The sequence below is a fragment of the Equus caballus genome, chromosome 16, assembly GCF_041296265.1.
Source record: "Equus caballus isolate H_3958 breed thoroughbred chromosome 16, TB-T2T, whole genome shotgun sequence".
NCBI lineage: Eukaryota > Metazoa > Chordata > Mammalia > Perissodactyla > Equidae > Equus > Equus caballus.
Window position 1 is genome coordinate 28,260,511 of NC_091699.1, and position 20,966 is coordinate 28,281,476.

At 43.0% G+C, this 20,966-nt stretch overlaps 1 protein-coding gene and 1 long non-coding RNA gene across 4 annotated transcripts in view; both read left to right on the forward strand.

Moving 5' to 3' along the window:
• Positions 1–20,966, forward strand: part of PDZRN3 (PDZ domain containing ring finger 3) — a 234,540-nt gene that overhangs the window by 45,616 nt on the left and 167,958 nt on the right. The window lies entirely within an intron of this gene.
• LOC138918204 (uncharacterized) overlaps positions 1–20,966 on the forward strand; it is an 86,331-nt gene continuing 65,365 nt past the window's right edge. Inside the window, exon 1 of the long non-coding RNA XR_011427234.1 lies at positions 1–20,966. This exon is cut by the window's right edge and continues 38,388 nt beyond it. This is a non-coding gene — a long non-coding RNA (uncharacterized lncRNA).

Here is a 20,966-nt window from a genome sequence, read left to right on the forward strand (position 1 = left end):
CAAGATTGTTGCCATGGAATTTACATACATTTTCCAGGAAATAATTCCTTTGCTCCAGTTGCCTGATTAAACCAGGTTGTTAGTGAAACAATAAACCTCAGTGGAGCTTTCTGAGGGCTTCCTTGGAGGGGAATGCAAATGAGAGCATTAAGCGAGGCCCTCGCGAAAGGCCTTCTCTGCTTCTCGCCCCCAAGACCACACCCTGGAGGGATTTGATGAGTTGGAGATGTCTAAAGCCTGTCATTGTAAACATATTTATTGTACCTTTTTTACTGTTATCTTTCTGCCATAATTTTTGAGATTTGTGGTCTCTGCTGAACTAGAGGGAGAAGATGGCCAGTGAAAATAGATCAGTATCCTCATAGAATTAACATTAAGCTAAAAACAATGTAAATGTTAATAGCAATCAGGTAGAAACTACATAACAGATATTTCCTGATCTGTATTCTGATAACATTTGCTAACAGAAACTTTAAAACTTGAATTCGTGAGCTTTAGAATAGTGAGACTAACATAGAGCAACTGTCTTAATTTTCCCTTTAAACACGAGCCAAGAGAGGAAACTAAAATTGTCTAGAATTGGGCATTTGCTTGTGTGTTTATATGTCAGCCAGCTTAAAACTGAAGTGTTCCGCCTCGAAGGTGGAGGCAGCCTGGACTCACATTAAACAGTTTATTTTGAAAAAATAATTTTTTGCTTAAAGATTTCAAAAGGAGATAAAAACAACGCAGGTTCTCTCTCCTTTTGGGATTGTGGGATGGCAGAATTCATTCAAATGGATGTTTTAAAAAATAAGTGATATTTCTATTACGTAAGTTGAAAGAATCGTGGTAAACTCTGTGCATAATTAGCTACTTCTGTTAACATGTATCAGTGATTTTGGTTTTAATACAACATTTTGCTTCACTTGAGACCCAGACAAGAATGCACAGTAGTAATAATAGAATGCAATGTAGTGTTTGTATTTACTTTAGAGAAACTGCCATGAAATGTTGTTTAAGGACCTCCCATAAGTAACACTAGAATCTAAACCAGAATAACTCTAGAAGAATCCAAAAAAAAAAAAATATTTCAAGGGGGCCGGCCCAGTGGTACAGTGGCTAAGTTTGCATGCTCCACTTCGGCAGGCTTGGGTTTGCAGGTTCGGATCGTGGGCACAGCCCTAGCACCACTCATCAAGCCATGCTGTGGTGGCATCCCACATAAAGTAGAGGAAGATTGGCACAGGTGTTAGCTCAGGGACAATCTTCCTCACCAAAAAAAATAATAATAATAATAAAATGTTTCAAGGAACTTCAAGAAAACAAAACAAAAAAACTAGGTTGTTTTATTAGTAATTTTTTTTCCTTTTTTCTAAATCAGTTTCCATTTATTTTCTCACACATACACCCCACATTTAATGGAGCATCCAAGTAAGGAGTAAAAGTTGGTAACTTCTGCTGGAAATGTAGCCATTGTCGTAATTGAGCAAAACATGTTGTTACTGCCCAAGCTCAATTCAAAAGTGGAAGGGGTGTGTCTGCCAGTATCCTGTTTCCTGGGCAGAAGTGGTTCTGCTTCTCTCTTCCTTCTTTTTTCCCTCCTTCCTCACTTCACCCCCGGCCACCTGAAGTTCAGTAGCGATGGAGGAAGAGAGTCCTGTAACAAGGATGCCAGATTTCGCTCCTTAAGAGCATTGACGTAAACTCTTGGCTTATAAATGGCCTGCCTTTTTTTCTTCCTTTCATTTTTCTTCCCTCATTTACCACACCAGACAGAGGGAATGTCCTGGCCTTGTCAGAGACAGAATAGAACTGCAGTGGCATTGGCAGTGAAGGCGTGAAGCTAATTCTTGATGGTTTCATGTTACAGACTAGCTACGAGACGAAGCTAGAACTTGAGGTCTTTTAGACCATTAAGGAAACAGGTGCCATTTTGGTTTAATTTTCGAGAGTACTGAAAGTGATAGTAGACACATTGCTAAATGTCCCTGGTGTCTGGAGATTGGAAATAAGCTATTTCTTCCTGACATTGGGGTCGCCTGTATGTTTAATAAGCTGATCCGTGATCAGAGCCTAACGTGGGACCCTTCATTCCATCATAAGCTAATGAGATATTCAGTGTCACGAGCTGCCCACCTGGGGTGCAGACACCTGTCGTGACCCAGCAAAGGACTGTGATGCAGGTAGTGCAGACTTGAGGCCACTTTGTCCTATTTTACTTGTGGCATTTTCTCCATTCGTTTGGTTAAATTTTGTTTTGGGGCTGGAAGTGCTCATGGGGGAAAGGGAAGCTCCTGGCTTGTGAGTGTCCTTGTCAGAGAGTAACTGGATGGACACGGGGGAGAGAGTGTTGAACATCACAGGTGGGCCAGTTTGTGAGGTCCAGGTGAGTGCACACATATATGTCCCCAGGTGAAAAAGTCTTGGAACTAGTGCTGAGAAGATCAACCACTAGCCTGAGGCTGTTTTGCTAGCATGGTTAATCTTTGTTCCAGGGTTAACACAAATGCTCCTGTAGAACTTGCTTCCGTAAAATTCTACCACAATCACAGCATCAGGCCGCAGTATGTGTGGTGGATAAGGGTGAGCCAGCCTGGGCTTGAATCCCAGCTCTGATACTATTAGCTGTGTAGCCTTGGACAAGTTACTTCACTTCTCTCGGCCTTCATTTTCTCATCTGAAACATGAGTAGGATAGCATCTCTCAAAAGTTAGGTGTGCAGGTTGAATGAGTGAATATATCTCAAGATGTTAGAAGCTCTGAGAAGAGTTTAGTACATAGCAGGTACTCAGTGACATTATTTTTATTACATCATTCTTATTGATAGTTTCCCTTTGTTGAGCACCTGCTGTATGTCAGCCAGTGAGCTTGGTTATCCAAATGTGTTTCATTTCATTCTTCCCACAACTCTGCAGTAACGGATAGTCTTGTTCCTGTTTTACAATGGACACCACTGAGGCTCAGGTTAAGTGTCTCATTGGAGGTCTCACAGCTGGCAGTTGAGGACAATGGGATCCCAATTTCCATGTGGCTCTGCATGCTTGCCTTTATGTCAAATTTCTGCCCAACCAGACGGCATGCCATGGAGAGACGTTGAAGCCTCATTAAATAAACAAGCATATTACAAAACTATATATATGTGAGAGAGAGGTATATACACACATAGATAATGTTTATATTTTGTTTAAAAAGTTATTTCAGTGTAGGTTTGGGGAATATTGGGAATTTGTACACAGCAGGTTGTCAGCAGTGGCCTGATTTGGAGGGTTAAAGGCAGTGGATTCTTAGATCTTTTTTTTTTATTGTAATATTCAGTTCTCTCGCTCTCTAAGAAACATCTTTCATTGAATAGTCCACTGCCCAAATTGTAAAGTTATGTGTACTTGTCCCAATCTTTGAAACAATAGAAATTTTAAAACGAAAAAGAGGGGCTGGCTCCGTGTGGTTAAGTTTGCGTGCTCCGCTGCGGCGGCCCAGGGTTCGGATCCTGGGCGCAGACATGGCACCGCTCATCAGGCCATGTTGAGGCGGTGTCCCACATCCCACAACTAAAAGGACGTGCAACTAAGATATACAGCTGTGTACGGGGGGGTTTGGGGAGATAAAGCAGAAAAAAAAAAAAAAAAAACGAAAAAGACCAATCTCCGCCTCCCTCTCGTTTCCCTCCTCCTGTGTCTTGTAGTAAGCGGTGGTTCAGCCTGGCTCATATCCTTCCACAGCCTTCTCCATGATCATACAGAAACAGAAGCACGTGCACACACATGGGATATTAGATTTTTCTTTTCTTTTCTATATCATTGTCTTTACACAAGTGGAATCCTACAGTACTCACATGCTGACTTTCTTTCTTTAACAGTGTATTGTGCCCATTGCTACAGTAGATGCAGATCTTAACTCATTGGTTTTAATAAATGCATGCTATTTCATCATATGGATGTGGCCCTAGCTTCTTCAGTGACACATGTATTGATATATCCTTCAATTATTTTGCATTTTTGGACCTGCAAACACTACTGTTATAATGTCCCTGTACATATTCCCTTTGGTCCTGGGACTAGGACTCCAAGAAGTTGAATATATACTATACACGCATATAATTTAAAAAATTTTATCTTCCACAATGAGTAGCTATTTCTTTGTAATCAGAAATAAAATTTTAAAATATATAGAAATGGATGATCACACATTCACAGACGCACCACACAAATTCCAAGGCGGGTGTTGAAAGATGTACCTTCCAAAAGCAGAGTCACATTTTTTCAGAGACTCATGTAACACAGTTGAGTGCTCATTGGCGATCTGGCGGGGTTCTGCATGAAAGATAATATTTAAGGACATATGCTCGTGGTATGGGGGGAGTGTTTTTGTTTTAAAACATAGGGGGAACTGGCAGTCATTCTGAGCAAACCGTCAGTTCTCTTTGCCTGCTTAGCTGACTGGGAGAAAGCCGCACACACACACTCACCCTCATGCACATATTCATGCGCGTGCATACACACGCTTCTTTCTATGAAGAGAATCCCAAAGGAGTGTTGCTTATGCTGTTGCATAGGTCTGTTCTTCTGTATGTAGGAGTATGTTTGAACCTTGAAAATTTATACTTGGATAAACCTCAAACCCCAGAATTCATCCCCTCTCCCCTCAAAAGGCATTTTACTAAAATAGAACCAGTTGCTGGTTGCTTCTGGTGCCTTATGTGGAAGTCATTCACTGGATACTGTCAAGGCAGCTGTATTGTATTTCAGAATTAGTTTGAGGTAAATTTTATTGTTATGAAGCAAGATATAATTCAAACCACTCTCTGGAAAAATAACAACAATCACAAAACATAATCATTTATGGAGAATTACCAAACCACGGATATGGTATACGAGGCAGTCCACATGTAGTTTTTATAGTCAGACTGAAGTCAAGATGAAATAAAAGCCCTGTTTGGAGTCTTAGGCTGGATGTCAAGAAACTGCCTCACAGGTGAAAGGGCCACAGAAGGGGCCCCGGTGTTACTTGAGTAACTAACCCATTTGGATGGAGTCCAGTCCAGCCTTCTCTTTGTGTCGAATTCCACTCTGTAGGGAATAGGGACGTCACAGGGTTGTTTTGAGTAAATGGTGAGTAAGGCATATTGCAAAGAGAAATGGAAAACAAGCTGTAGGCTCATGAGGAGGAGGAGGAGGAGGAGGAAGAGGCAAAATGCTGGTGGCTTTGCTTCTCTACTTAGAGGAGCATGGCTGTGTGAGCTGATGGGAGGGGGAGAAGAGGACTGTGTTTGTTCTCAGCGGCTCTTTGTGGTTTGGGGGAACAGACCCCCTCCTCGTTAAGGATCTGATGAGAGTTCTGGATCTTCGTGCCAAAAAACGCGTCTTCTCATATTCTGTCATTCCCTCTCTCTCCCATGTGCGCACACACACAATTTCATGGGACTCAGTGACTCCTTGGAACCCTTCCATGAGCCTCCTGTTAAGAATTCTTAAGTTTGCAGGGTCCTAGACAAAGCTCTGAAATTCATTATTCTGCCTCGGTCAAGATCAACTCAGTCTTAAAATGTTCTTTCAGTTTTTCAACCGGATAAACAAACATCCACAGGAGTACTTCACAGAATGTAGACTTTGAGGGTATGAGGTGCCAAATAACGTGGAAAATGATAGATGGTGATTTAGGGAGCGGTAAAGGACTTTCCTTTTGTGGGATAAGTTCATCTGGAGTCATAGTTCTCCAGTGGGTTTTGAAACTTGTAGCTTTTTCTTTATAGGTCTGAAAGAGCTTAGTCTAAACATTATGATGTAAATATGCCCCCCCAAACCCCCAAGTACACATATGCATGTTCTATATCTAGTAGCATGGATCCCATGAAGCCAGCCCTCTTCACGTCTGTTCAGGGTTGGGGCCACATTAATAGTTTCAGACGACCAGGAGCTCCAAGAACAGTGGTGCAGTGATTTATGAAATAACCTCTGAGTTGATCTTTCGTTATAGTCAGATCATCAGTGGCAGGTGTTTTATTTCTCTACGAGTGACAGCAACTCTCATGTGGGGACAGTTTTTGGCATGCCTCATTCAGAAAGGCTGGTTAAAGTTCAGGCTTTGTCACTTACAAATTTGGGCCAGTTCTCAATACTGGTTGGCCTTCATTTTCTCATCCGAAAAAATGAAAGTAATAGAGAGACTTATAAAACTAAGCTGTTGGAGTCAGTAAATGGAAAAAAAAAAGAATATAAAGTGTTCGCATAGGCGTTGGCACATCTGAAGTGCGAAATAACCAGAAGTTTAAATTGCCGACAATTTATTATTATCTAGCAGTAGCTGTTTATTGGTCTCAGACTCCACAGAGTGAGGCCTTCCAAAATCAGTGTGTCTTGGAAGATTTTTGTCTTCAGATATGACTCAGATTTTACTGAGTTAGTTTTCAAAATCTAGGGAATAGGGGCTGGCTAAGAGGAGCTGTGTTTAGCCATGTAGCACTCTGTTCACCAACCAAGAACCCATGTAATAGTTTTCACACTGTTCATGAATGAAGAAAGAATTCTGTAGCAGAAGCTTTCTGGTTCACACATTGAAGTATTAATGTTTTTCATATCTAAGCAGAAAGAGCAGACAATGGCAAGGGAGGCAGGATCCTCATCAGTCACCAAAGCCAACTTGCATTCTTGTCTGCTATTAATTTATCTTTTAAATAAGGGGGAAAGTATCCTTTGGGGCCTTAATGTATTGACAGATTTTAAACACTTTACCCATACATCCATCCATTCATCCATCCATCCATCCATCCATCCATCCCTCCCTCCCTCCCTCCCTCCCTCCCTCCCTCCATCCCTCCATCCATCCATCCATCTATCCATCTCTCTATCTCTCTCTCTCTCTCTAAACGCCTTTTTGGCAGGCCTTGTTTTTTTCCCAGTAACTCGTTCTCACTCCCTTTCCCTTTCACCTAAATATTTCCTCCTAAAGGAATCTTAAATGTCCTTGTCCTCTGTGAAAAGGGAATAATTATAGTAACAAAGCTACCTCATAGGAGTAGTTGAGGAGTGTCTCATTCAGGATCCCGGGAGTAAACAGATGGCACACCTCAGATAGGAGAAATCAGGAGAGGTTTGTAAAAGGACTGTTTACAAGGCTGTGGGAAGAGTGTAGGGCAGGGGTTGGCAAACTTTTTCTGTAAAGAGCCACATAGTAAATATTTTCAGCTTCCGGAGCCATGTGGCCTCTGTTTCAACTAGTTAACTTGGCTGTTCTAGTGCTAAAAGCAGCCATAGTATGTAAATGAACAGGTGTGGCTTCCAAAAAAAGTTTATTAATAAAAACAGGCTTTGGGTTGAATCTGGTTCATGGACCATGCTTTGTCTACCCCTGGTGTAGGGGAAGCGTAGGGAACGGCAGTATCCTGAGCTAGGAGCAGTGCTCTGACCGAGTTTGGCTTGAAGGACAGGGCGGGAAAGAGTTACAGAACCTAGAAGAAGGGGACCCTGTGGAGAGGGCTGCCCAGACAGGAGCTATGGTCTCTGGAGGGACACTGCTGTCAAGAGGCCACCCCACAAGGAGGGAGCTGGGGGACAAATATCCAGGTCTCATTTCTCCTCCCGCTCTTGCTTCTCCTCTGGTCTGCCCCATTGGCTGAAGCCAGCTAGTAGCCAGCAGAGCAAGGGAGCACATTGACCTGTTCTGTAAAGCGTGTCCTACCTGGGAACAAAGACCAGGGTGGAAAAAAGGGAAGTTATCTGGCAGGAGGAGATAATGAGATACAGCACAAAAGATACTTAGCATGGATTCCGCCACCACCAAGGGCTCTGTATAACATTTTTTTCCTGTTGCTGTTTATTAATACTAGTCATCATAAAATCTGTATCTCTGATTGCATGTAGGGTTTACGCACATTCCTTCAATTTAGAATCTAGAGAGTAAATGAGTAAAGGGAGTGTGAACAGCACTTTCCACAGAGACCTACTCAGTACAGAAGTTAGTCATATAATAGTTTCTAATCCCTAAAGCTAATCAAACTCTCCTCCAGATCCTTCTTTCCACAAGGATGCTTTTGGAAAGACATTATACTAAGCTCTCAATTGGGATTGGAAAGCAGGGAAACCCTGTCTGCTGGAATGAATGAGTGAAAATTGACCTTTTATACAATGATTCATCACTCATGCATGAGTGAGTGACTCCATTTAAGGAAAGTATTAATTTAGTCATATCCCAAACATCACATCCCACTGTGGATTAAAGTCAAGTCAGCAAAAATGAATGTCTTGATAGCCTTGCAGTTCACACTAATAGAGGCATTGCCACTAAGTGTCTTGAGAATTTGTGGTGTTCTTGATTTAGTCTGATTTTTTTCTTTTTTTTTTACTCTTTGTAATTTGGCTTCCTGATTTTTTTTCTCCAGAAATTTCCTTTAGTTCTAAGACTTTGACTTATTTACTTACAGTTATCACTCTAAATGAATAGTAACCCACACCAGCACGATATCAATTCTATAAAGTCCCACTTTTGCAGGACACAGGATAAACAGGTGTTGGTTTCTATCAACAAGTGTATTTAGTCAGTGAGGTTAATCAAGCAAAATAAAAAACGGTAAAGGTTGACGATTTCAGCAGGTGCTTCAGGGAACTTGTGTTTGGTGCTGATGCTTTTATTCTGACAAGCAAATTGTCTTGAAAGGATAAATTTCTTAGTGTTTTCGGGGGGCCTTAGAATTATACTTCCGTCACTCTGAAAACTTGTTTTTCTTTTTTTTTTTTAAAGATTTTATTTTTTTTTCCTTTTCCCCCCAAAGACCCCCAGTACGTAGTTGTATATTCTTCATTGTGGGTCCTTCTAGTTGTGGCATGTGGGATGCTGCCTCAGCGTGGTTTGATGAGCAGTGCCATGTCCGCGCCCAGGATTTGAACCAACGAAACTCTGGGCTGCCTGCAGTGGAGCGCGCGAACTTAACCATTCGGCCGCGGGGCCAGCCCCTGAAAACTTGTTTTTCTCCATTTGTCTAGTTTGGATCATATATTTATTTTTACATTCAGAAAAAAGTACGTGAAAAGTCCCTGCTAAAAAGTCAGGGTGATTGCTGTTTGGCACACTGCAAGATGGAAAGACCCATAGTTGTCTTGACTTAGAGATTGGTGATGGGAGAAAATGCCACTCAGGTCTTGAGGATGCGGTTCAGCTCAGCCTGTATCACTTACTTAGGTAGGTGACTATCCTTTTATATCAGCTTTACTTTTGAACGGCATTGGGTAACATGTCTGGTCAGGTATATTAATTGCATTATTTTAGTCAGTCTCAATTTAGACTTTGTTCTCCCATCCTTAACACCTGATAGAGCTCACCTCCCCATTTCGGGGATGGTAAAGGAGAGATTTTGGCAGAAAATAGGTGGCTCCCTACCACAGTGTATATACGTGTGTGCTCGAGAGTGTGCATACACTTGTGTAATTTCTTCTAACAGACACATAGTTACTCCTTGCAGAATGATAAGAAAAGAACTAAAGGTGATTTGGTTTGCTTCTTCTCTCCTTTTCTTCCCTCTCTTCCTTCCCCATCCTGCTGCTCCTCTTCTCTTTTTCTGTAATATTTTGCCCTTTCAGATTACGTGACTCTTTAAGTGTTTTTGGCAGGCAAACATATATTTGTTGAGAGTTACTGCTGAGTTATTATACTAGAATTGATTTTGAGCAGCTAAGTAGAGAAGCACAGAAACAATGTGATGATCCTTAGAGATTGGTCCATTCGGTCTCCTGCTTGTATAGTGAGGCCACAGAGACACGGAGTCCTGAAGGACTTGTTCCCATCCCATCCCCTGATGGGGGCAGAGCTGGACTGGAACGTGGCTTTATTTGCTGTAGTGCACTTTCCACAACCCAGCACGTGTTCGTGTCAAATGTTTTTCTCTTTCTTAATTCTGAACTTTTTGTTATAAAGTTCTTATGCTTCTGTAAGCACTTTGTCTTTTAAACACACATTCCATTTTTGGTCAAGCTGTAAACATTATCAGGTTGGATAATTAGTTTTCTATTTGACTTGACTGACATTTCCCAAGTTTCTACTGGAGAGTCACTGTGTTCGATTTCTGAGAGAAAAGATGAGCATTCTAGGAGCAGCTTTTTCTTGTGTAGAGCTTCATTGAGCTGGTCACAGATGTTAGTCCGGAAGGGAGACTGGCCTTGGAAATGGGATCTCCAAGTGCTCTTAGAGGTGGAAGGTATTACACTAGAGTTAGTCATGAAAGGATGCCTTTTCCAGAAGGTTCCAGGCACCTTTGTGATCTGTGAACAGCACACATATTGTATTTGCTCTGTATTTGTTTGTGGGCTATCTCAAGAATTAGCCGTGTAATTATAAACCCCTGTTCTTTCTTTGAAGGACAGTATAATGCCAGTTGTGTTCATTGTTTTCACAGGCGATCACGTTGAGTTACAGAAGTACTAGTTTTTGCGATAAAAATGAAATCTTTCATAGCGTGGAGATTTTCTGTGTATTAACTTATTAACCTTTTTTTAAAACCACCGCTCTGCTCTCCTGTACCGCACTTCAAAGGAGTGACATCTTATCGCGCCCTTTCGGGAGCTGAGAGGTATAAAACTGAGTTCTACTTGACAGCATGCCCCAGTAGGACTTGTGTTGTAAATGAAGTGATTGTTTAGCACAGGACTGAACTGCCAGATAGAAATGGGCTAGATGAGGGGAAAAACTTGAATTTGTTTTAAAAATCACCTTCCTGCGTCTGTTAGGTTGAGTCAATATCAGTTTCTGCCTTTGGCTATTTTGCAGTAATAAATGTGCTTGTTTGACTGAACTCATTGACTTTGCTTCTGTTTTTAAAGTAGTCTTGGAGAAGGGGGTTGGGTAGAGAAGGATTTCTCAGCTACACAGGCTCACTGCCTAATTAGCGCGGTCAAGTACTCAGTTTGGTTTTAGAAGCTTTGTACAGCTTTAGCCAAGAAGGCACTTCGATCCTGGGGCAGGTTTTCTTGATGAGGAGATTAGCAGTCAAGAGGCTCAGAGAGAGAGAGTTAGAATGTTAGAGGGCAGCCTTTAGCCCTCGAAGGTAATTAACGTTGGACATTTTTTCCTTGAGTGTCAAATATCGGACAGGGCTAGAGCCAGCTCATTAAGCCTGACAACTGTTACTTCTCTGGGATGTTAGAGTAAAGGACACTTGCCCTTTTAATTTCAGCCTTCTTGCCTCCCGCAAACCGCTCATTTCCAGAGGATGCACTAAGAGTCTATGACATACTCTTCCTGGCAGCCAAATGTTGCATTTACAGCAAGGCAGGAGTGAAAAGCTCATCTTGAGTGGGGTGGAAACACCCTTCACTATTGGCTGTGATTGTTTTTAAGTGTTACAACATGGGTTAATTATAGAGCTGAATGTGATATGGACCCATGTGGGGAGTCAGTTTTATACACACACACACACACACACACACAGACATATATATATTTTTTGGCTATTTTTAAAGCCTTGTAAGATATTTTGGAGAGCTTGAGTAGATTTGGAAGAGTGGAAATGGCCCTTAACACGTTTTACTGTTGAGCAGGGGTTTACTCTCAGTAAAGGGCCAAATAGGAAATGTTTTTAGCTTTGAGAGTCATATAGTCTCTGTGGCAAACACTCAACTCTGCCATCTTAGTGTAAAAACAGTCGTAGGCAATATTTAAACGGATGAGCATGGCTGTGTTCCAATAAAACTTTATTAAAAAAAAAAACAGGCAGTGGGCCAAATTTGGCTTGTAGGCTGCGATTTGCTAACCTCTGCTAGAAAGTGCTTCTTCTGATACATAGCTTTGGCTGTATGGCAAGATTTCATCTTTAGAGGCCAGTTTGTCCCTCGTTTTGTCTCCTGGTTCTCCGAAACACCTACATTCCAGATTGTCACTTGCTATACCCTGTAATAAAAACAATCAATCCTGGGGTGCATTGTACACATTGTCCTTCCCTGGCAACCGAAAGCCCTAGGGATGCCTAGCTGTCTGCTCTGGGGCCCTGTACTGCCAAAGGTGTTCACCTTAGGACCTCAGGCCTTTGGGGCAAGTAAGACTGATCAGCATTTCTACAAGCCACCACTGGTTTCCAGCCAACTATCTGACAAGCTCTGTATCTTGCTGTAGGCTCTGAGATAAGCCACAGGCCCAGGGGCACACTGTGGGACACAAAAGAGCTGAAACCTCCCTTTTGCAAATAAGCTTCTGGCATTTTCTCAGTTTATCTGAATTCTCCAGCAAGAAAACTTTAGAACTATCGTTTCAAAACTCCAGAAGTTTTTCCAAGTTTCCTGTTAAACCGTTGACATTTTTTCGAGTGCAGGAAGGAATTTGCATTTTTTATTAGAAACTTGCGAGGGAGGCTCTTGCAAAATCAAGTTTCTCCCTCTTTGCCTGACCCATCTTGGGTTGGTATGATTATTTCCATTAGTACCTGAGTAGTTGCCGTCTTGGGCCAATTTGCTCCTTTTCAGTACCGCTCTCCCATCGCTCGGGTGACTCCGTGTGCCTGGAGCTGGGACACAAGCAGCTGTGGTTGAGTCAGATGCTGTATGACAGGCGGAATGTACACCGTGATTTATAGGGTTGTTCACACAGAGATCACCAGATAGCCTGATGCCTGACATCCACACAAGGTCTTGAGGCCCATGGAAGAGGAACACGCTCCAAGAAGCAGATGGAAGCTAGTGATATTTCTGATGAACTGATCCAGGACGTCTTTTATTTTTAATAAGTCAGCTAGAGTAGAATGTCGCATTAGATGTCCACAAAACTGAGTTAGCAACTAGCAGCCTGACCACATGGATGTTGACACTTTGGAAGAGCTTATTAAAATCTTTGAAAGAAGGATGAGAAATAGAGTAGGGTAATCCATGTCTGCACATTAAATGGCTCAAGACTTAGAAAGCACACGGCTGTGAGCAAACAGATTTGATGTTTTATTATTTTTTTATTATCAAGTTTGAACAAAGAGGAAAAAGTGGCTTTAGAGACTTGAATTCTAGCTATTGACTCCAGCTTGCTTGTTTGTAAAAGGAAGATGCTAAATAAAGTGATTTTTAAGATCCTTTTGTATACGCGTCAAAATTTTGTTGAGACAAAATTAATTAATTTTCTGGAAGCTATCATGTTGTCCCTCGCTCAAGTTAAGTACAGAACTGCCCAAGACATTTTCCCCAAACCTAACCCCTGCCTCGTTCTTCGTCTTGCCCTGTCCCAGCCTGAGGATTGCCCAGGGCTGCCAGGGAGGGCAAGGTACCTTCCTGTCTTTTCAAAATAGAACTCTGGGGGATGTGTCACCATAGCAACTTCCGTGGCTCTGCCTCTGATTTCTGGGTTCTGAGCAGCCCCTTTAGAAATGAGCTCCTGGAGCAGAGTCTGTCCGTGAGGTGGGGCCACCTGCTCCATAGAAACAGTCCCCGTCTCAGGGCTCCCCTTCCGGGGCAGGGCTCTCATGGCAGCTGTGGCTTTGATGGAAGAGGTATGCAGCCCTCCGGAGCTGACTTCAACCGAATGGCATTGGTCTTTGAAAGATGTCCCTCAGCACCATGCCTGCGGAACGTGTTTCCTTAGGGATTTTGCCCTTGCTTAGAAGTGAGAATGCGCTTGAGCTGGATTGCGCCTCACTAAAGGCATTTGCTGCAGATGTGTCTTCTACTAATATGTTTAAGGATTTATAACGAAAACAGAGTCGTTCTTAAATAAAAGGACATTGACATAAAAAGCAGAAATGGTTGATACTATCTGTTTTTTGAGATAAGGGTTTTGTCACAAAGGCACGATTTATGGTGGGAATGCTGAGTAGTGGTGCTGTGGCAGGTGATAAATCACTTTTCTCACCCCTGGATATTGAGAAGAAAGGGATACAAAGACCTTTTAAAAATAGGAAAAGTAAAAGCACTTCAGAGCATATCGTTAATAGATGATATAGAAAGTTTGCAATAGAACTGAGATCGTGGGTCTGTGTGTTGTTGAATGAAATGTTTTAATTTCCTTATGAGGAAAGCCATAGTTAAGGGTTACTTTTAGAAAGAGGAATCTTGAAAAACTCAGTTCATACATTAAGTGGAGTAAAATGATGCTTTTTAATTTAGGATTTTCATGCAAGTTGAACAGGTAACCATGGTGATAAAAATCAGGACCTTTATCTTCTGTGTAAGTTTTCTTGCTTTCCTCTGTCCAAAGCCAGGTAGATAGGAAAAAACAGGAGCAAATTCACTTATAAGATGTTAAGGGCAAGAACAAAGCAAGTACCTCAAGAGACTTTGTAGGAATGGCTGGGAAGGTGTGGGTCCAGAGAGGGCTCATGGAGCTTGGGGTCTTCTTTCCTGGGCACCTTCAGATCCTTTTCTTCCCCCTTCTTCTCCTTCATTCGTGGTCCTAGTAGAAACGTAATACCACTGCCTCTTGGATGGATGGAGGCTCCTTCTGGCCTCTGCTAATCCTTCCTTGTGGGTAGGAACACTGGTCAAAGACTAGCCTTTGAGGCAACCTGAATCTAGGCAGTTGGCAACTGGAGCAATACATTTTCTTACAGAAGATTCATTCTTTTCTAGAGGGCTCTGTGAAAGCATAGGTCCATCAGTGAGTGAGTGTGTGGGTTCACACCGCATGAATTACATAGCAGAGAGTCTGGGGACCTGGAAGGTGCAGATGCGAGGACTCCTGTGCCACCTAGCGTGAAATCAACAATAAATCTGTTTCCAATAATGTTACTGAATGCAGCCTTTTTTGCGACCAGCACAAAAAAAGGAAATATGCCTGTAATTATTTCTGTCAAATATCAATTCGTAGTCTTGCATTTTGTTAATGTTCATCAAGTCTCTTTTAGACTGTAGGCTCCGTGAATTGGTCAGTCAGCATTCATTTGTTTAGTCATTCATTCAGTTGTTCATTTGCTCATTCGTTCATTCAAGAAATACTTGAGGCTTCTACATGCCAGTTCCAGTCCTCGGTGCCAGTTCATCACAGAAGGAAACAAGCGTCCAGTCCTGATGGGCTTACATCCTCGTAGGGCAGTGCCTGGCAATAAGCAAAACCGAATATACAATGTGTCAGGTAGATAGGAAGTGCCTGGAAGAAAATGAAGCACGTTAGGGGGAACAGAACGTGATAGAAGGCTGAAGTAGCACCCATTATGTTCTCAGCCACTCTCGGGTTAGGTGTCTCCTAACCTTCTCTGCCTGATATCCTGACAGCAGCTCCATAAGGGGCCAAGCAGGATTGTCATCCCCGTTTACAGATGAGGAAACAGAGGCACGATGTTTAAGAGACGGCCAGGGTGACACAGCGGGCAGATGTTGGGTCACCCAGAGTGCCTGCTCTCAACCCCTTGAAAGCCCCTCGTCTCTGCTGCTGCCCCAGCCCAGCCCCTGGCCTGTTTGGCCAGGTGAAGGCTCAGTAAGTATCTGTTTGAACATACCGCTTGAAGGCACTGTGCTAAGCACGAGGGAGGAAGAAAAACTTAAACTCATGTCCTGCCTGAAGAAGTCCTAGACCAATGAAGAAGGTGACTGGGAACTCTGCCACCATGCTGTGGATATCCCAGGAGCCCTGAGTACCATGGGCTTTGGGGTGCAATGCTACGGGGGTGTCTGTCCTAGGGTGTGGTGGTAGGGTTGCTTTTCAGAGGGCTTCGCTGAGGAGGGGTCAGTCTCGGTAGAGAGCAGAGAAGAGAAAGGCATTTGGTGCAGTGGGAATTGTTAGTGTGAAGCCTAGAGGCTTGAAAGAATGTGACCTCCAAGAGGCAGGAATGTAAAGCACAGTACATTGGCCCTCTGTATCCATGGGTTCCACATCCGCCATTCACCCACTTGCGGATGGAAAGGTCTGTGATGGTTGCATCTGTACTAAACATGTACAGACTTTAATTTCTTGTCATTATTCCCTAAACAATACAGTGTAACAACTAGTTACATAGTCTTTACATTGTATTAGATATTACAAGTAATCTAGAGATGATTTAAAGTATGTGGGAGGATGTGTCTAGGTTATATGCAAATACTACGCCATTTTATATAAGGGACTTGAGTGTCCTGGGATATGGGTATCTGCAAGGGGTCCTGGAACCAATCCCCCGTGGATCCTGAGTGAAGACTGTGCAGGTATGAGGTGCATGTTCCCCCACCTGCGCTGCTCTTCCTTATGAGAGACCATTAACTGCTTCCTCTGATTTCACCTGAGGCTGTTTTGAGGGAAATTCCGTCTTCGTTTCATACAACATTCTTCAGGTGCCTCTTGTTCATCTTTAGGGACTGAAATTTCTATGAAGAACCTTCACATATCTTACTACTTCTGTTTAATCAAGGAGTAAGGAAGAAGCAAATGTGATTATCAGGTGCGGCAGTCTGATGAAGAAAAAGGGCACGTGGTCTGGAATCGCCAGAGTTTGGTTCAGATTTCAGCTGCAGCACATACCTTGGGCAAGTTATTTTCTTCTGAGGACCTCAGTTTTACATCTGGAGGTGGGAAGGATCGTGCCTCCATCACGGCTGAACAGGAGTTTGAGCTCTGCTCTGCCATTCCCCTTGCGGTTCCCCTGCTGCAGTGCAAACCCTTTAAACAACTGCAAATCTGGCCCACCCTCAGCAGATGGAAACAGTTTCAGCGTAACGCTGTGTTGCCCTATGACATGCTTGTAGATATGCTTGTCACTTGTTTTAATCACAGGAGTCCAGTCTCCTCTCACTGCTGTGGCTGATTATTTCATTTTTATGTAATTGTGTGGCAAATACCATGCATTAGGAGCCAGGGCTATGGAAAGAGTATGCCGCAGACAGGGTTGGGTTGTCAGCCAGCGAATTCCAAGCTGCCTTTGCTGCCGCGTGCTCCCGGATCAAACAAGTTGCCCAGAAATCCTCAGCCTGCCGTGAATTGGTCTTTTTCACCCACGTGGCTGTTTAGAAGGGAGTTTTGCAGTGTAATTGTGTTGCTCGTGATAGTAATGACATGCATGTACCAAAATCCTGGAGGAGAGTGGTTCCCAGCTCTGGTGTGGAGAGAGCCCTGTGGATTATCCAGGTATCTCAAAGGCTATAAAACTTCTCAGGTCGAAACTCGTTTTAATTTACTGCTTCAGAGATGCCGTATGAAACATAAGACAGCAATGAGTGTTTATTTCTGGAGCAACCACAGCCTCCTGCTTTTCCAAGGGAAGGTGAAGACTAAGGGCACTTCGTCATTTGGAGGGCTTTTAACCTTGAATTGAAAAAGAAGAGGCTTTCCTTTCTGTCATCATAACCAGCTCTCGCGAGACAGGCTGGTTAGTGACGGTCTGCACCGTTTCACAGATGAGATCACTGAGGTGGTTGGTGGCTCGGGTACCAGCAGCCGTTCCTTTTGACTTCTGGCTTTGCATGGCTCCTCCCTTCGCTGGCTCCTGAATCCCGGAGATCTCAGCTGATGTATCACCTGTCCAAGAGGCCTTGCTTAATTCTCCTTTTGGAAGTGAAACTGCCTTCCCTACTCGTTTTCTTTAGCCCCGACTTATTCCCTTATTAACGTTAGTCACGTTTTAATTTTATTTCTTAAAATAGAATTTCTTCATTTTTTGTTGCTTTTCGTTAGTATCTCCACCGTTAGAACGTGCTCTCCATGAAGGCCCCGCCTTTGCTCTGCTGCCCTGGTACAATGTCTGACACACTGAGGCCCTGTGTTAATCTTCGTGCAAGGAGGGTGGGAGCTGAAGTTTTAAAGGCTAAGCTGTTCATTGAATGTTTGTGTTCAAAGGCAGAAATCAAACTGGAGGAAGGTCAACTGAGGTGTGAGAATTGTCGTAAAAACACATTTTCACAAATGAACCAGTTTGTGCTTTACTGTGTGTAGACGTCTCTGAATAATGTCTGGCAGATAAGTAAGACTGACTTCTTGGGGGGATTTTTTTTATTCCGTGGACTTTGAATTAGAAACAATTTCAATGCCTGTTCTACTTGAGTAGCATTGATAAAATCTGTTAATTATCAGTTTTACTTTAAACCCTTGAGGAATTTATAAACTTTGGAAGTGAAGGTCATGATTTTGAACTTTTATTTGTAATAAATCTCCCTGGCATTTGTTTAGAGATTTTGTAGTTACTAATTTTTTTGAGCCATATCATATCCATACGTATTTTAAAGGCTTTTTCTTAAATCCTCATTTGACAGATTGCAGAGTACGACATGGGGATGATGGACATTTTCCACTCTTGGTGGAAGTGGCCGTATCACGGTGCGCTGTGAAAAGCTCCCTCCTCACTGATAGGTGGTCATGCTGTTCAGACCACCAGATTCGTGACACCTCTTCCTTTTCCATTTTGCCATTTGGGTGAGACAAAAAAATCCAGTTCTGGATGAATTTTCGAGCGCATGTCTAATGAACAACTAGATTTTTCTCTTATTTTTCCACTGGTTCAACTATGTCTTTACTATTTTCAGCTATAAGTAGAATTTTCAAGTCAAAACATCTTAAACATGTTGTTTTAGGTGATTCCCGGGTCAGTGAGTTGAGTAGCTCAGTGACCTTGTCAAGGACCCAGCTTCTTCTTGGTCATCCTTATCATGGCAGCTTGTTTTCTTCATGGTCAAAGGATGGCTGCCACAGGTCCTGACATCACATCCAGGCATGACAGCCTCCAGAGACAGCAGCAAGACTTTTATTTCCTTGTCTCTCTTTATAAGTGTGAAAGATGCTCTCTTAGAAGCCTGGAACAGACTGTCCCTCCAACGCAGCTTGCTGGACGGAATGCCCCACACCCCTCACACAGTTATGTGACGTAAATCACCGTGATTGGCTTGGACCACTTGGGATTTCTTCCCTTTCTTTGAGAATGACTAAAATGTGGATTGTGCTGTTAAAGAAAAGGGAAGAAGAGAAGAGTAGGCAGTAACTGGTTACTGCCATTCCAGGTTTATCCTGTTGGAAGCCCCCTTCATGGATGTGTTTATTGCTTTCGGATAATGGGCGTTTTACAAAAGCAGACAAAGCGATGATGCTTTTGATGGAGCATTCCCACCATAGATTCAGATTTTCCTCCTGGGAATTTTGTGATAAAGCCACTCCGTCAGGCTTTTCTCATCTGAGATGGATGCTGTGCTCACAGGTCATGGGGATGTTTCAGTAGGATTTTAAAATCACATTTTAGTCCAAATGTGGTACATGGGCGTGTTTGTTTACCTGTTGAGGCTTTCTGCGTTCCTTGTACTAGGAGATGCCATTTTGTGTAAACCGGGAAAGGAAATTGTTTTGAGAAGTCTGACTGCAAATTGCAAGATCAAACTCTCTCTCCTTTTCTCTCTTACAACAGAAATTTGACATATACCTTAAAATTATCAAATAATCATCATGTGGCATCTAGATATTTCAAGCTTGTGTTACCTTGCCTTTTTCCCTAATTGTGTTAATACTTTGAACATCTAGGCTTTCCAGTGTTAGACTTTTCTGAAGTTGAGCAAAGGTATCGAGTTTAATTTTACTTTTCTCAGATGTCACATTCCTTTGACATAAAAATCCTTAGCTCAGAGGATAAACTTCAGGAAATGATTTGAAGAATGAAGAGAGACGTGGCTTTTGGGGATTTTTTGATTGGAAACGTAGTTTTCAACAGTGGCAGTTTGGAAACTTGTAGGATTTCTCCCATTTTCTTAGGGCATTGCTGGAAGTTGAAATCAGCATACGGCTTTATCAGCCTTATTGTTAGAGACAACTTTCGGAAACATGAACCAGCAGTTCATTCAGCTTTTTCCTTTTCAGATGAGAAAATGTAGGCCTAGAGAGATTAAATGACTTGTTCACTTCTGTTGAGATTGGTGGATACAGTATTTCTTTTAGCGCCAGAGAACACGCAGCCCATACAGTATTGTATACCATTGTTTACACAGTGACTTTAACAATTCTATACTTTGGTAACTTTGGTATTGTAAAAGTAGTAATTGGTAGTGGTGGTAAATAGTGATGATGGAGATAATAAGAATCATAAAATAGAAGCTACCTAACATTTATTGAGCACTTACTGTGTGCTGCGCAGCATGCTTAGAGCTTTACTGGCATGATATCACTTCAGCCTCCCAATAATCATATTATTCCTCATTTTACAGATGAAGAAAGTGAAGTTTGAGGTTAGACTTGCCCAGTGTCACACTGGTAAGTGGCAGAGCTAGGATTCCAGCACGTGTTTGGCTGATTTCGGAGCCTGGCTTCTTAATGACGAGGCTTACCACTAGTCGTGGGGGAAGGGGTGGTGGTGGTGGCACTGAGAAGGAAAGTTCCCGATCGGCATGAGGCATGCCCTGGAAGAGTGAGCAGCCCTAGGAAGGACTGGATCACCCAATGGGCAGAGGGCATGGTGTGGATCAGGTGTAACCTGGAGCTGCCTCTTCAGCCCATCAGAGGAAGAGCAGGGGAGCAGGGGAGAGAAGCAACCTCAACTCAGGGTTGAAGCTTGGAAACGAGAAGTTGCCTCCAGGTGCTGGAGCAGCCGATGGAGTGCAGATGCTGCCAGGGTTGAGATCCCAGCTCCCAGTGACACACTCTCCAAATGGAGGCCATATGGCTGCTGGTGAGAGGAGACCCAGACGCTGCCTCATGGAGAGGTGGGACTAGGACACGTGGACAGATAGAGGCGGAGAGACGACAGTGAAGTCTGAACAGCCCTGCAAGGCAGGCGAGTGGGTCCCAGGATTATAAAAAGCCTTTTCAGATGGGGAAACAGAATTGCAGAGACATGAAATGACAGCCCCAAATCCACAGCTCGAAGTCATTCAGCTGGGGTTGTCAAGCCCCAGATTTGAGATAGTGGATGCAGAGTTAAACAGATTTGTCTCTAGAAGGCATAGCTCACAAAGCAAGAACTCGAGGAGCCAGGAAGAGGGCAGAGTACCAAAGACTGTCAGAGGCACAACCTCTAAACCCGCAATCACTGTCACATAGCTCAAAAGCCAGGGAAGAAGATGTGGGTTCCAGACAGTGCGTGTCGATGATCATAATTACAATAATACCATTAACAGCGAGGTTACATTGTGGTTATGAGCCTGGGGCCTAGAGCC